This window comes from Pongo abelii, chromosome 7 (assembly GCF_028885655.2).
Source record: "Pongo abelii isolate AG06213 chromosome 7, NHGRI_mPonAbe1-v2.0_pri, whole genome shotgun sequence".
NCBI classification, from domain to species: domain Eukaryota; kingdom Metazoa; phylum Chordata; class Mammalia; order Primates; family Hominidae; genus Pongo; species Pongo abelii.
In genome coordinates, this window is record NC_071992.2 from 16,876,509 (window position 1) to 16,893,764 (window position 17,256).

The following is a 17,256-nucleotide window of genomic DNA, read 5'->3' on the forward strand; positions in this document are numbered from 1 at the left end:
TTCTCTCTTTTCATTCTCAGAAGGGCTCTCAAGGACCAAGTCTCCTACACCAAAAGCAAGAAGCAGGGATGAGGCAGCTAATAAAAGACTATGTGATAAAATTAGTGTCTGCCTAGCTAATTTTTTTACGATAAAAACGTATCTAAAATAAAATACACACATTGATGCCTTTTTAATTGAGTGAAGAAAACAATTCACTCTCTCGGATGATGTGAGTCAATATTGGGGAAATAGTACTTGGGATAAGCTGAGGATTTGATGGACATTAAGTTGCTATCGGACATCAGGTTCAGTAGCTCACTGATGGTTAATTAACTTCATTCTGGAAAAAGATGCCTCGATGTCAGTTTGATTTTTGCTCATTTGCTGCGTTGACATAAAAGTGAGTTAAGTGTGCAGCTGTGTGACCTCCTGGGTATTATAGCATGACTGCACTACTCCATAGTTAATTAGCAAATCGAAGGTTGAAGCAGCCTTTTCCGGAGTCATAGCAATTGCAAGGCCATTTGCTCCCCGTTGTCCTAAATATCCTCTATCTAGTTACCATCAATTATTTTTGCTCGATTAATACAACCCCTGAATTTACTATATTGTTGAGTCTCACCTATACTACGGCTAATAGGTGTGAAGACAGAAGATGCTTCACCCTTTCAAGTTTGTCAGGTGACACTGATATGAGTTCTCCAAGCAAGCCTGGATGCTTGACTTATAACTGAATTTCAGACACAAGCTGATACAAAAATTGGATGTAGGATGCCATAACAAAATTAAATTCCAACATATTAACTGCCAGGAAAGAGGAGAGTGAAAGAATGATATTACCACTTGCCTCTCACACTGTCATAGTCGACAAAAGACTGACTGAAAGGCCAAAGAAAAGCAAGAACAGGGAATAATATTGCACCAGCACTGAAATCAGGAGTAAAAGCAAACACGTATCACAGATATACTGCTGTGTGAGCCAAAGCAAAGAAAATCACAGGACACTACACAGAATTCATTTTCCTGCTGCAGAAAGCAAAAGGAGGGAATTCTGTAAGTGTCTGTTAAGTGTCCCTGTTTTGAAGATGCAATCACCGGTGGTGGAGGTCCTTCCCCACAGCAGGTCAGAGGCTCTGGAAACCAGGCTAGAAATGAGCCATTATTCTTATTTTTTTTTTATTGTTGACTAAATGACTATCCTTCAAACATTATCCCATTAAATCCTATATGGGATGCGGTCTGGAAGGGAAAGGGACAGGGCTGAAATGTGACAAGTAACTAGTCACGAATTTAGTGCAAATTCAAGTATGGAGGATAGGTGTGCAGAATAAAAAGCTCACAGGATAGAAAGTCTAACTTGACTTCTTACTGATGTCCCCACCAGATAGGACCATGAACTTGATTTTGCAAACCTAGTACCAGTTCAGCAGTGGCAAGTTACTTGAATTAAAATGCACCAAAAAATCTTCTGTAGCCCTGCTTTTTGCATCTCCCCCAGCCTCCGATGCTATGAAAGACAACTTGATATGCTCTAGCCAACCCTCCTGCTTTAAGGATGGAATTTTCAATGCAAGTTAAAACAACAATGAAATATAATTTATCACTTACATCATTGCTAAGATTGAAAATATTGAGAATAGCCAGCTTTAAGGAGGTGGAGGAAAACAGCCACCTTTAACGACTGCTGGTAGAACTATAAACTACAAAAGAAAAAAAAAGAAGCCTTCCTGGAGGGAAATTTGACAATCTGTTTAAAAATTCCAAATGCATATTCACTGACCCAGCAATTCTACTTCTAAAAATACCCACTAATAACCAGAGAAGTGTCCAAAGATACAGTAGGAGGATATTCTGTTGATAATAGCGAATAACTAGAAAACAAAAATGTACATCAACAGAGACCTGGAGGCATCATGGGAAACCATGCCAAGGAGTACAGTGTAGTCATTACAAATAATTGTATTTGTCTATATTTAGTTAGATGGAAAAAAAATCTGCAGTGTGTCTGCAAGGGAAAAAAGCAAGCTGTCAAACAGCCACCTGTGCAAAATATTCATTAAGAAAAAGTCTGAAAGGCTCTACATCAAAATGTAACTGGTAGTTACTGTGGCTTGTGGATTTTTGAGCAATTTTCATTTCCTTCTTTACAAATTTATCTATTGTCTGGATATTTTATTAGGAATGTGTATTGCTTTATCCATTACTTTATAAAACAGTGCGAATCAGAAATAAACATAACAATATGTTTGATAAAAATGAATAATTTTTACAAAGTTATTACAATTGATAAAAAATTAAAACTGTCAGCTATTCTGAATATATAAAATAAAAAGTTTCAGTTAGACCCTGGTTGAATTTAAGTCAGTCAGTTATTTAATGCATTAATTAACTGACCTCAGTTTCTCCATTGAAAAGGTTTCCTTCGATACCCTCGGGCCATAGACCCTGCTGAGCATAGGTAAAGCCATGTGACTCACTCCCAACCTCTGGAACCCTCCCAAACTTAATTCCCCCTCCCCACTCAAGCACAGAGTTGACTGGAACAAGGTTCGATTGTGTTAATGGGTATATAAAGCAATTGAAGTCGGTCCCTGTTGATACTTGAATTGAACAAGTATGTTGGGATTCTGGAGGCCCTTTTTCACCTGGACACCAAACAAGAGGCAGAGATGAGAAAAAATTGTATCAAGAGAAACAAAGAAGCTTTTTATTTTCCTAAATTCTCTCACCAGGCATAACTGTACTTCCTGCTTGGTTTCTGGAAGATAACACATATTTGTTTCCATAAATTCTCCTTTGATTTAAGCTAAGGCTGTGGTTTGTTTTTTTGTTTTGTTTACTATTTGCAGCTGACTAAAGTCTGGTGGGCAGTCTCTAAAATGGCTTCCAGTGATTTTTGCCCTCTGATTTTCACACCCTTCTATAATTCATTCTCCTCTAGTGTGGACTTGACCTACTGGCATGGTTCTAATTAATAGAACACGGCAGAAATGATGGGCATTAAGTGATGGACCTATTGGCTTCTATCTTATGTTCTGTCTCTTTCTCTGATGTACATACACACAGGCACACACACACACTCACGCACACATTTCACTAGAGGGGCCTCGGAGGATGGAGGCTGTCCATGCGGAGGACTACTGCGGTACGCCAACCAACAACCAACACCAACTGCCAATCCCGTGAATGGGCTTCTTGCACATAGACCCTCCTATTCTAATCAAGGCTTCAGATGAAGCTCCCCCAGCCAATAGTTTCACTCCAAGAGAGACCATGAGCCAAACCCATCCCCACTAAGCTGCTTCTAGAATCTTACCCAACAAAAACTGAAAATAAGTATTTGTTGTTCAAGCCACTCAACTCTGGAGTCATTTGATATGCTACAATAGATTACGAATACATAATCCTTATTGAAATAATGATATGTTCAACTATGGGAGAAATGTTCAAAAATAATATCAGTGAAAAGCTGGAAAATATAACATTGAAAATGAATGAGGTTGAAAATGTGAAAGGCCTAAATGGGAATTCTTTAATTTTTAGTTCTCTCTGAATAAAATGTCTTTATGATGTAGAAATCTAAATATATTTTCACAAAGAATGCATTATTTTTAAGGTAGAGAAATACTTCAAACTATTTTCACTTGGATGTACATGTATACACATACATAAACAGCCAACTATATAATGACATAGTTAATAATATTTCAGATTAAGAAAAAATACTGATGTCTCACAGCAATATCATTGAGACTTAAGCACTAAATATATTGAATTAAGAAGTCAATGAATGAATTTTCCAACAGTAACCCTGTTTTTCAACTCTATAATGATCCATCAATATACTAGCTTTTTTATCTTCAGAGAACTCTTGATTCTAATAAAAGCATTTGAAGCAGTTAATCCATGTGTAAACCACATACATTAAGGGGAAAAAAAGATTTGAAAAGCCAACGACCTGAGGTGATATTAAGTGATTCAACAGCCTTTAAAACTGTGGTTAAGCAAAGGTTTGAAGTAAAATGAGAAAGTATCATAAAATAATAAAAGGGGTGTTTTGTTATTACTTTAATTTCCTTTTGAAAGAATCACTTTTCTGGATTTTGTTAAAAACTGAGATGTCCTGAGATAGCATGAAAGTGACAGGACTTCTAATAATAGAGGTGTCAAGCTGTTAGAAATGTACTTCATAATTGCTGAATCACAGGAAACAGGTTCCTTTACTAAGACTGGAAGAACAAAGCAAGTCAGGAATAGTTAAAACGTGATGAACTAAGGGTCAGAAAAAAATATGTAAACAAAAGGATAGGTGGAAGTTTCAAGCTGAGAAGAATCTTAGGCTTAGAAAGAAGGCAGTGGTACAGGATGCTTGAGTACAGTACATGGAAGAAAATCAACAGGAAATAAACACATAACCTGGAGAAACAAGGTGTTAGAACAGCCAAGGCTTACTGGTAAAATATCCATCTACTGAGTAAAACCAGGTCCTTGCAAGCACCAAACTACAGACATCAAAACAGGTGGAGGCAACTTATTGTGAAACATGACAGAAGAGCAATGAAAAGCCATTATCTTTTCACCAACTTGAGAAAATCAGAAGGCACGGCGAGTAGAAAATGGAGAGAATATAAATCACACTCCTTTGAGATATCTTTACTTTCTAAAAAAAACATGGTTAACTTACCTGGTGAAGAATTTCACTGAAGTTGCTCCAGAGCATATATCTTATTCACAAAGAAGTCCTTTTTGTTTAATGTCTCTATTAAGAACACTAGTATTGTCTAGAGCAAAAATACCTACACCCTCCTAAGTACCTATATCAGATAAACTGACTAATAATCTCCTGACTGCTATAGTGATTCCCAGACCAAGAACGTTCATGGCAGATGGTGTCAACAACCCCACTGCTCCAGCCTCCCAGGTAGAGGAAAAGGTTTTGCAAATTTGGTGCCCTGCTTTGGACTCTCCAAGCCTCAAGTAAATAAGAGGTATTATGAAACTGTCCATAGGTACAAAGATTTTGCTCAATGGCCATCAATAACTTAACCAGAGTTTCTCATCTGAACCAAAGAGAACAGAAAATCATTTGAGAGACTACCGTCTCAATACTTCCAGGAATAATATATAATTAGTACAATTTTAGATGTACAGAAGATACATGAATCCATTACACACAATGGGTAGCTAAGGCCATCGGGCATTAATTCTCTTGTAAATCCAGGTGCATGGGTGGCATGAAAATAAACATAAAACTTTTGAACTGCTGCAACTAAAATAAATGTCTAATACATGATATGCATAACAAATATACTGAAGTCCATGTTGAAGCCAAAGTGGACTGTGCACCTCATATTTAAAGCCAGGTTATTATACAACTAACTCCATCACTTTAGTAACGTGAGAATGCCAGACAGCCTGGCAGACACAGAGACACATCACAGAGTCTGTATTAGTCAGTGATATAGTTTGAATATGTGTCCCCATCCAAATCTCATGTTGAAATGTAACCCCCAATGATGGAGGTGGGGCCGGGTAGAAGGTATTTTGATCCTGGGGGTAGATCCCTCATGAAAGGCTTGGACTATCTCCTCAGTGGTTAAGTGAGCTCTCGCTCTGAATTCTCGCCATTTAAAAGCGTACGGCACTTTCCCCCCTACCCTCGCTCTCTTGTCCCCGCTCTCGCCATGTGAAGAGCCTGCTCCCACCGTGCCTTCCATGAGTAAAAGTTTCTCGAAGCCTCCTCAGAAGCAGAGGCTGGCACCATGCTTCCTGTATAGCCTGCAGGCCCATGAGTCAGTTAAACCTGTGTTTAATTGTAAATTAAATTTATAATCCTTTATAAATCAGCAGTTTCCAACCTTTTTGGCACCAGGGACCAGTTTTGTGGAAGACAAGTTTTCCAGGGATGTAGGGGTGGGTGAGAACTATTCCACCTCAGATCTTCAGGCATTAGATTCTCATAAGGAGAATGCAACCTAGATCCCTCCCATGCACAGTTCACAATAGAGTTTGCGCTTCTATGAGAATCTAAAGATGCAACTGATCTGACAGGAGATGAAGCTCAGGAGGTCATATTCACTCACCACTTACCCCCTGCATGTGGCCCGGTTCCTAACAGGCCATGAACTGGGGGTTGGGGACCCCTGGTATAAATTATCCAGTATCTGGTTTTTCTTTATAGCAAGACAAAGACAGCCTAACACAGTCAGCTTTCACTAGTTTTGCTCCTAAAACCAAAATGTCTTAAAACAACAAAGATGTATGTCTCACTCAAAGTACCTGTGGGCTGTGGGTCAGCTAAAGCAGCAGCCCCTACATGAAATCTGCTGATCTCTGGAGAGGAGCAAAAATGGGACCACCCAGCTTTTGCTCAGCCTGGTCATGCCTCACTTCCAGTGGCCAGAGTGCCCCATGTCCAAGACTCTTATGAAGGGCTGGAAAGTAGACATCTCCCTTAGAGAGGACCACCAGAGAGGGGACATAGAGAGATGGACCCCAGTACAGACAGCAGAGCAAATATGTTGAGCAAATAATACAATCTATCATTGAATAAACGGTACAATATATCACAGAGTCAGAAATTTCAGAATGCCACAATATCATGCTCTGAGTTGTAAGTAAAAGGTGATCAATATTTTGTAAAGAAAATTAAAGGAAGCAACCATCCTTCAGAAACCATTTGAAGAGGGCGTTGCATTTAAAGTTGCACTTCAAGCAATTATAAACAAAAAATGGGAGTATTTAGTAATTCGACTGAGACAGTCAAGACTCTGATGCCCATTGTTCATATCCTGCCAGAATTTGTATAGAAAGTTGTAGTCCCTTTGATGAACACGAGAGGTTGCTTAACAGATACAAAATTACAGCTAGATAGGAAGAATAAGCTCTAGTGTTCTACAGCAGTGTAGGGTAAAATTAATTAACAACAATATATTGTATAATTTCAAATAGTGAGAAGTGCAGATTTTGAATGTTCCCAACACCAAGAAATGAGAAATGCAGCCAAGCACGGTAGCTCACCCCTGAGATCCCAGCACTTTGGGAGGCCAAGGAAAGTGGATAGCTTGAGCCCAGGAGTTCAAGACCAGCCTGGGAAACATGGTGAAACCCCGCCTCCACTAAAAATACAGAAAAATTAGCTGAGTGTGGTGGTGCATGGCTATAGTCCCAGCTACTTGGGAGGCTGAGGTGGGACAATGGCCTTGAGCCCGGGAGGCGGAGGTTGCAGCGAGCTGAGATCACGCCATTGCACTCCAGCCTGGGCGACAGACCCAGACCCTGTCTCACAAAAAATAGATAAGTGTTTCAGGTAATTAATATGCTATCATAATTATCCTGATTTGATCATTATACATTGTATGCATGTACTGAAATATCATACTGTACCCCATAAATATGTATGATTATGTGCCAACTGAAATAATGCAAAACAATATTCCTATCTTGACCTAGCAACTTCAATTTTTAGTATTCTAGACAATCTTTAAGTAGCACAACAGATATATTCATAAGTAAGTTGAGTAGAGCAATGTATATGAAACCAGCCAACTGGAAACAATGTCATAACTGAGCCACAAGTTTGGTTTGCAAAATTATGCTGCAGACATAAAAATGATATGAAGAATGCCTATTAAATATATTTATGATACATGATATAATTGATCGTGATGCAAAAGTGAATATACAGTATAAACCTGATTTGCAGAAGAAATGTATATAGCTTCAGGCATAAAGAAGAGTGGGCTGAGCGTGGTGGCTCACACCTGCTATCCTAGCACTTTGGGAGTCCGAGGCAGGTGGACTGCCTGAGCTCAAGAGCTCAAGACCAGCCTGGGCAACATGGTGAAACTCTGTCTCTACTAAAATACAAAAAATTAGTCAGGTGTAGTGGTGCACACCTGTAGTCCAAGCTACTCGAGAGGCCGAGGCAGGAGAATCGCTTGAACCTGTGAGGCAGAGGTTGCAGTGAGCCAAAATCGTGCCATTGCACTCCAGCCTGAGTGACAGAGTGAGATTCCCTCTCAAAAAAAATAAATAAATAAAAAATAAGAGTGAAGTGAAGATCAATGCTGAAATATTTAAAGTGATTATTTCTAGATGCCACATTTATAGGTAACTTTCATTTGTTTCTGTATGTTTCACTCTAGTTTTCCAGGAGACTCAATTAATTACTTTAGAACGGCTAATGTCCAAAAACACAGACTGTATGAGTCCTGAAAGACTGAGGCCTTATTTCTGCATAGGGGCTTTAGATTGTCACTAAGCAATCTAAAGTTCCTAGGCAGAAATAAGAAATAAATTGTCATTTAGGGTAAAAATAATTGCCTTAAACCTTGAGGGATTTAATGGCTTATCACCTGTCCTAAGAGAACTCGCCAAGCTTGACAAGGAAGACTCATTTTATCAGCATAGTGAAATCACTCTTGAATAGAATGTACTTGGAAAGAACATAGCTGAAAAGCTACAGAGTTCTTGACTGTCATGGTTTGCTATTTTTCACTAACTTTCTATCACCTTCCCAGCTTGAAATGACAAAACCATTCTTCTGAAAATGTCCATTATCTCGTTGAAAGACATTTCATCAAAGCTCCTTATCTTTGCAATACATACCAATGTAAAGAAAGCATTTCCCGGCCAGTCACAGTGGCTCATGCCTGTCATCCCAGCATTTTGGGAGGCCAAGGCAGACGGATCATCTGAGGTGGAGTTCAAGACCAGCCTGGCCAACATGGTGAAACCCCGTCGCTATTAAAATACAAAAAATTAGCTGAGTGTGGTGGCAGATGCCTTGTAATCCCAGCTACTCGGGAGGCTGAGGCAGAAGATTCGCTTGAACCCAGGAGACGGAGGTGGCAGTGAGCCCAGATTGCACCATCACACTCCGGCCTGGGCAACAAGAGGGAAACTCTGTCTCAAAAAAAAAAAAAGAAAGAGAAAGAGAAAGAGAAAGAGAAAGAAAGAGAAAGAGAAAGAGAAAAAGAGAAGAAAAGAAAAAGAAAGAAAGAAAGAAAGAAAGAAAGAAAGAAAGAAAGAAAGAAAGAAAGAAAGAAAGAAGCAAGAAAAAGAAAGAAAAGAAAGAAAGGAAAGAAAGAAAGAAAGCAAGCACTTCTCAAATATTCTCAAATAGTTTCTTCTCTCTGAGAATCTTTCATGAAAAAAACATGAACAGTGAACCTTCAATTTAGGTGAGCATACATACCTGTACCCAAATGATGCCTAAAATGATGCAGAGGCAGAAAAATACTTGAACAGCTCTGCTAAGGCCCAATATTACATAGATAGATGATGGCATTTTATACTTACCCATAAACATTTTTCCCTACTCACAATATGATATTTTTCTCATAAAAGTAGTGCATGGCTAGGCATGGTGGCTAATGCCTGTGATCCCAGCACTTTGGGAGCCTGAGGCAGGAGGAACGCTTGAGCCCAGGAACCCAGGAGTGAGCTCACACCACTGCACACCAGCCACAGTGCAGATTACACCACTGTACTCTAGGCTGGGTGACAAAGCAAGACTGTCTCTTAAGGGGGAAAAAAAAAGTAACCCATAATTTTTTCATTTTTCACAAAGAAAAAATGAACAACAATGACAACAAGAACCATTTGGAGTGCATACAAATTCATGGATTCAATTCATGCTTTATGCCTGCATCACTTGTAATACTCAGGACCAGGAGGCTACCACACCAGACTAATGTCCTGGTTCTACTAGGCTTACAGCTCTGGAACAAGTGAACATTTCTTGTCTCTTCCTCCAAAACAACACATTTACATGCATGGACATGCAGACACAGACACACTCTTAGGCACCCTGAATGAAACCTTTACAGTACTAGATCATTGTGGACCTAGCACTTAGCACCACTGTATACCTCCACTAGCTGAACTATGCTAGTGGAATACGGCATTCAATCTATTCCCCTTTCTATAAACAAATGTAGAAATGGACCAAAATACCCATTTGGCCTACAAAGAAACACAGAGACCATCTAGCCTTGTTGTTCCTCCTTCTCAGGCCCCCTGGCCTTCCCCACGTCCATTCCAGGGCCGCTCTTGCCCAGTGACTGGCAGAACTGTCCTCACTTTTCTTTTGCTGTTGCTAGATTTCCATTCTTTGTCTATGCACTTGCTTCTCACCACCCCCTTTGCTTTGGCAAACACAAATGATATCATCTCCAATCCTTACCATTTCTCCTCTTCTCTAGATGTCTCTTATTTCTTCTCTACCCCATCTCTTATCAAAATTTTTCTACTTTGCCACAAAAAAAAATGGTGAAAAGATATAGTCCCCATTCATCAGGGAATCCCTTTCCTCCTCCATATCACCCCGTGCCAAGTTTCTCTTTCTGTTTATCCTCCGTTATCCATTTTTCCCAGTCCTAAAGGCCAAAACCCCTACCCTAAATTTTTCCCTTTTTGCTAGCTATTTGTGGAATCTGAGGTCCTAAGAAGGCTGTTCTCCACATGGCTGATATTTTTGTGCATTTTTTATGTGCATATAGCAATAAATATAAATTATAGCTGTAACTTTTGATATATATTTGGGTTAAAAAGACTTCTTCAATATTTAATCTACAAGGTGCATAGTGTGATTTAATATTTTTCATGAATAGTAAGAAGAAAAAATATTACTACTTTATGCTAAAACCTACTGAAGCATATTCAGAATACTAAGGAAGAGTCATAATTCTTATTTAGAAATTCATTTGGAACTTATAATTCATTTAGAATGTATAATTCATGTGGAAAATACCTGGGTAGGTTCTTTAAATATAGATAGTGAGGCCTCTACGGCATGGTCTACAAAATAGAGGTAAAGGAGTTTAGGATTTCCCCAAAGATAGTTTTGGAGATGGAAGATGAGGGTCACAGGGATGAGGAGACCCAGAGTGACAAAGAAAGATCTAGACAGGGAGAAAGATCCTAGAAATATTATGTGAAGTCTAAACTCAAGGAGGGTTATAATCACTCTGTGGTCAGGTAATGGCAGTGCAGTATTGTCAAATATATATTTGGTCTTCAACATGTTTCCTGATATACAACTCCTAAAATCCTTAGAATCTCCAGAGTGATGGTTTTTGTCTGCTAATGATTAACAGATGGCTGCAATCCCTACATAGCTTCAGGATGGGAGCTGGTCACCTGAAAGACCAGAACATCTGAAAGACCAGCCTTCTGGGAGGGGAGGGGGCCTAAGGTCAAGTTGATTATCAATGGCCAACGATTTAATCAGTCATGCCTAGGTAGTGAGGCCTCTATAAAAATCCAAGAGGAAAGGGTTTAGATAGCTTCTGGATAGCTGAACACATGTAGGTGCCCGAAGGGTGGTCCACCGAGAGCAGGCATGGGAGCTCACCACCACAATTATTGCCTTAGGTGTCTCTTCACATGTATCCTTTATAAGAAACTGAAAAAAACATGGTTCACTGAGTTCTGTGAGTCTCTCCAGAAAATTAATTGAACCCAAAGAGTGGGTCACGGGAACTCTGACTTGAAACCATTCATCAGAAGTTCCTGAGGCCTGGGCTTGTGACTGATGTCCAAACTTGGGGGGCAGTCTTGGGGACTGAGCCCTCAACCTGTGGCATCTGAAGCTACTTCCAGGTAGATGCTGTCAGAGTTGAATCGGAGGATATGCAGCTTGTGTCCACTGCAGAACTGATTGCTTGCTTGGTGTGTGGGGAATCTCTCACATATATTTTGTCATAGAAGTCTTCCTTGTTGACTGTTTTTGTGAGTGGTGTGAGAACAGAGGAAAAAGAGTTTGAAGGTTTTTTTATTTTTTTTTGTTTCCCCCTCCCTCCCCCTGCCCTGCCCCCCACCCCCCACCCCACACACAGATGGTGTCTGAATCAGGTTAATGGCAGACAATTTTCTGGGACCACTGATATGACACTGAATTTGGGGTAACCCCTCTAATTCCTGCCTTTCTCTACTCACAAATTAAGTTGCAAATGATAAGTGTGCTATAACTTTGTGCCCATAGGCACTTAGGGGAAAAAAAGGAAGAGAGGTGTTCGTTATAGAAGAGTAGGAGACAGAACAGCACCATCAAGACCTGATTTTTTTGTTGTTTTTCACTTTTAATTGTAGTAAAATTCACAGACCATAAGCTTTACCATGTTAGCCCATTTTTAAGTGTACAGTTCAGTGGTGTTACATTCACATTGTTGTATAACCAGGCTCCAAAACTATTTTCATCTTGTAAAACTGAAACTCTGTATCTTTTAAACTGTCTCTATGAATTTGACTACTCTAGACATCTCATGGAAGTGCAATAACATATTATTTGTCTTTTTGTGGCAGGATAATTTCACTCAGCATAATGTCCTCGAGACTGGTCCATATTGTAGCAATCCATCCAATTGACCATATTGTATCAGAATCACCATCCTTTGTAAATTTGAATAATACACCATTTTACATATCTACTCCACTGTGTTTATCTATTCATCTTTTGAACAGACTCTTGGGTGCTTCCACCTATGGGCTACTGTGAATAACGCTGCTATGAACAGAGGTGTGAGACGAGAGTTTTGAACAGGAGTCAGTCCACTAGCGTAGATGGACCCAGCAACACAACCCTATTCCCCAGGAGAGTCAATTTTGAAAGAAGGAAAAGTAGCCATGTGATTTATATATTCAACATTTTTTTTCGGTTACCTATAGCCCTCACCCAATTTTTCTAGGCTTTGTCGAAAACATTTTCACATTAAAACTATACATTAAAGCAGACATCTCCACTTAAGTGTTCAGTAGGCGTCTGAGACTTGACATGTCTAAACTAACTTTCTGATCTTCCCCATGAATCTGACTTCAATTGGTGCTCCGCTCTTGTCAGTTGAGGGCCACTGCATTCTCCCAGGTGCTCAGGCCAAAAGGCACATGCCACCGTCAATGCCTCTATTTCTTTGCAGCAAATCCTGTGTATTGCACCTTAAAATTATGTGCTCATCACAGCCATTTCTACTAGTTTAAGCCACTGTCATCTCTTCCTTGGATCACTGTAGTGGCCTCCTGGCTTTCTACCTGTAACTATTCTTGCCTCCATTCTGTCTATTCTCAACATACCATGTAGAGGCATCCCTTTTCATCTTAAGTCAAATCATGATGCTCTCCTGCTCAGGCCTTCAACGGCCTCCTTCTCTGCAAGATCTGAAGACCTTGCAGTGGCCTCTCAAATCCTTAGGTGATCTGGTTCCCTGCTCCCTCTCTCACCTCCTACCATTCTTCACCCTCCTCCTGTGGGTCCAACCCCATTGAAGTCTCTTCTGTCCCTTGAATATACCCACCTACTCTAACATTACATCATGGACCTTACATGCTTTCCCCCCACATCATCCATGGCTCCCTTGTTTACCTCCCCTACTGTCGACTCTCCTGTAAGGTCTTTCCCAGGTAACCATATTTAAAATTTCAGCTTTCTCATTTCCTAAAACACTCCTTGTCCATCTTCTCTGCTTTATTTTTCTCCACAGCACTTACCCCACTCATTATACATATACACTTATTTATTTGTCTTAGACATCCTCGATTTTTCACCATCAGGATGTCTGCTTCATGAGGGCCAGGGCTGTATGTGTTTTGCCTACTTCTGTATCCTCAGCAGTGAGCAGTGCCTGGTGTCCAGTAGGTGCTTAATAGGTTTCTGTGAAATGAATTAAATTCATATGAATGAATGAATGAAAGCAGAAAGTCAAGTTTGGGGAAAGAAAAAAGTTAAGCAAACATGTTGTAAAAAGTAGAAACCAAAAAATTTCTGCTAAGGTTTTTCCATGTTACTCATTTTACAAAATACAAATAAGTCATGTCAAACAGTTGGCAATTAACAAATTAAAAAGAAGCTGGGTGCCGTGGCTCACATCTATAATCCCAGCACTTTGGAAGGCCAAGACGTGTAGATCACTTGAGGCCAGGAGTTCAAGACAAGCTTGGGCAACATGACGAAACCCCGTAGGTAGAAAAATTACAAAAATTAGCTGGGCGTGGGGGTGCACGCCTGTAGTCCCAGCTACTTGGGCGGCTGACACATGAGAATCACTTGAGCCCAGGAAGTGGAGGTTGCAGTAACCCAAGATTTCACCATGGCACTCCAGCCTGGGTAACAGAGTGAAAAGAGGCAAACTGCCTTGACTATATGACTCTAGAGATTTACTGTAAACAGAATCAGTTTCTTAAAGAATTTTAATCTTACACTTGAACAAAGTTTGTATTGGATGAAGAAATCTATGATATTTTGTGTGCCTCATTTCATCAATTCACAAGAGGAAATGTTTTCTTAGACCTGATAAAAAAGTGGACAAATAACTCAAGACATGCCCATAGCTTTTGCATTAATCAATAGACTAAAGATACATAAAGAAATAAATAACGAGGAATTTATTTAAAAACCGGCCAAAAGTTCTCTGGCCAGCACCTGTCCCACCTCTAACCGAAAGGAACATTTTATGTGGAGTTATTCAAGAGAATGGCATTTAAATTTTAGACAACTGATACTTTTCTTTCTTACAGCTACTTGTAAATTACTTGCAGAAAGAGCCATATATCCTTTAGCTACAAGGCACGTGAATAGATAACTCCTTTATGACTCAGTTCTGTTTCCAAAGTGTTTTGATACTCAGATAATATTAATGCAAGAAAAGAGCTGCCCCTTCTCCAGCTTTTCACTTATCTTATGGCATCAGCCTTTGAAATAACAAATTCAGTCTAAAATTGTGTTTCGCTTTTCATGAGAGTTAGGAAAATTCTGGCTCTCTCAAGTGGATTATATCCAGGACTCCTTATCATCATCTTCTGAGCCCACCATGTCTATGTTTTTCTCTCATTATCTGTGTGACCATTTAGCAATTTATTAGATTTTTATAGCATCTTACCTCTAAAGAGTTCTAATACTTGATGGAGAGTTCCTAAAAGTGAAAGTTCATAAACATTTCCTAAGCATTTATCCTACAACAGCAAGGAAACCATGAAACTGCAGAAAAAGCCTAAATAACTGAGATGGGGAAAATGAAGATGAAAGAAGAGAAGTAAAAGCAGTCGGAGTAGGCAGCAGTAAATTTGCGTAAAATGTCTTGTGTCTTAAAACCTTCAAAACATTATTTTGAAATCATTTTGTGCTCAGTTGTATTTCTCAGGTATGCTATAACTAGGACTGCAGACAGATCACCAAGGAACTGGAGGCCTTTTTTATACACATGTGTTTGCATGGGATTCTGTATGTAACGCTCTTGCTAGGGGTCATCTTTGCAGAGTGATATTCAGCCATTCTTTGTTACCGGCTTATACTTATATAACATTTGCCATGTGTCGGCCACCATTTTAAACATGTTACAAGCATTACCACATTGAGTCCACACAACCTCTTATGAGGTAGACACAAAAATTAGTCTATCTTCATTTCAGAGCTGAGGAAACTGAGGCATAACTACTAAGTGGGAGATGCAAGTTTCAGCCTCCAGGCTGTCTTGATTAGAAGCCATGCTGTTTACCATTACGCTAAGTTGCATTTATATACACTGAAAGGCCAGAACATATGAATACTGGAAACAACTTCACTCATTTCCCTTCACTCCATGTTTTGTTTTGTTATTGACTGTGTGGTTTCTTTTTTCTTCTTCATTTACTCTTGAAGCTCTAATAAAAATATATGATTTTACTTATACTATTTCTTAAAGAAAAAGTCTGATAGCCATTGCTTAACTAGAGATCCTAAAGTAAATTACTGCTAAGTTTAACTAATGTCAACTTATTTGGTTACAATTACTTTTTATTGCATACTTTTGTACTATTGATCTGGAGGATTCTTATAACTCCTAAATATTTCTTTATTATTTACAGCAATTTGCCCTTTAATAAGTAAAATTTGACAAGTAAAAGTTTAGATAAATAGTATACTAAGTTTCACTGTCCAAAAGAAAAATTCAACTTTACATACCATGGTGTCTTTTGGGCTGCTATTGAGACAGCCAGGTGGGAAGGTGTCCTCAGGGAAACTCCAGCCAGCCTGCCCACTGAGCTGGAGCCTCAGAAAGTTCAGGACGTTTACAGAGGGAGGAGCCTGGCCCCTCCTCTTCCTGTGTGGAAGCTGGCATTCCAATGGCGGCCGGGAAGCGCTCTAGCAGGGACTCTGGCCTAGCGAGGGTTCCTGTTTCCCCCTTTTCTACCTTTTCACCCAATAAAACCCTGTCTCACTCACCATTCAAATTGTCAGCAAGCCTGAATTTTCATGGCCGTGGGACAAAGAACTCTGTCTTCAGCTGAACTAAGGAAAAGTCCTGTAACATTTTTGGTGCCCAATGTGGGGGCTTGAGAAGCGGTGAGTGAAATGGGGACTCAAAACCTCTCACTGTTGCTTCTACGCCTTTTCAACCTCAGAATCCTGAGGGTGGGGGATACCATGCCTTTTTCTTCCTTTTACAGGACCCACTGGTGAGCAGCAGCTCCCAGCCCCCTCCCCATTCCGTGAGAGGACAGCTCCCAGCCGCTCCCCGCTCCATGACAGGACCATGACAGGACGCATGGTCCGTGGGTCTGGCAGCTGCCACATGCTGCTGCCAGAGCCCTCCCCAGCCAAGGGGTTTTACTCCATAGGACAGTACTTGAATTAATCTCCCTGGTGGAAGAACCACTTGCCTAAGAGTAAGAGGTTCTTCCCCAGGCATTTTTAAACTTTTTTTTTTTCCTCTTCTCCACCCCATCAGCAATTAAGTTTTAAGCAAGTTTTTTTTTTTTTTTTTTTCAGAAGACATTTTACTAGGCCAGCCTCCCCAGCTATCACTGTTTATAATTTCTTTAAAGCTTTAATGGTGAAAAACGGTTTGTGGGGCTAGTCTTGGGCTGTGGCCAACCCGGTGTGCTTTGCATGTGTGCTTTGTATGGTTAGCGCTGCAAGCCTCCATCTTGTTTTACATCCTGGGGGTATGGCTGTAACCCCTTGGCAATGCTTTGTTTAGGGGTCCTGACTTAGGGAATAAGCTTCTTTCTGGTTTGATATCTGCATGTCTTCCCAGCCCTGTCTCTTAAAGGGCCCCACCCAGCAACTGGGTTTTCTTCTGCCTGTGTGTGTGTACTGTGTGATGTGTGTCAAAAGAGCTCTAATTAGGCCAGGCGTAGTGGCTCATGCCTGTAATCCCAGCACTTTGGGAGGCCCAGGCGAGCAGATCACGAGGTCAGGAGTTCAAGACCAGCCTAACCAACATGGTGAAACCCTGTCTCTAATAAAAATACAAAAATTAGTAATCCCAGCTACTCAGGAGGCTGAGGCAGGAGAAT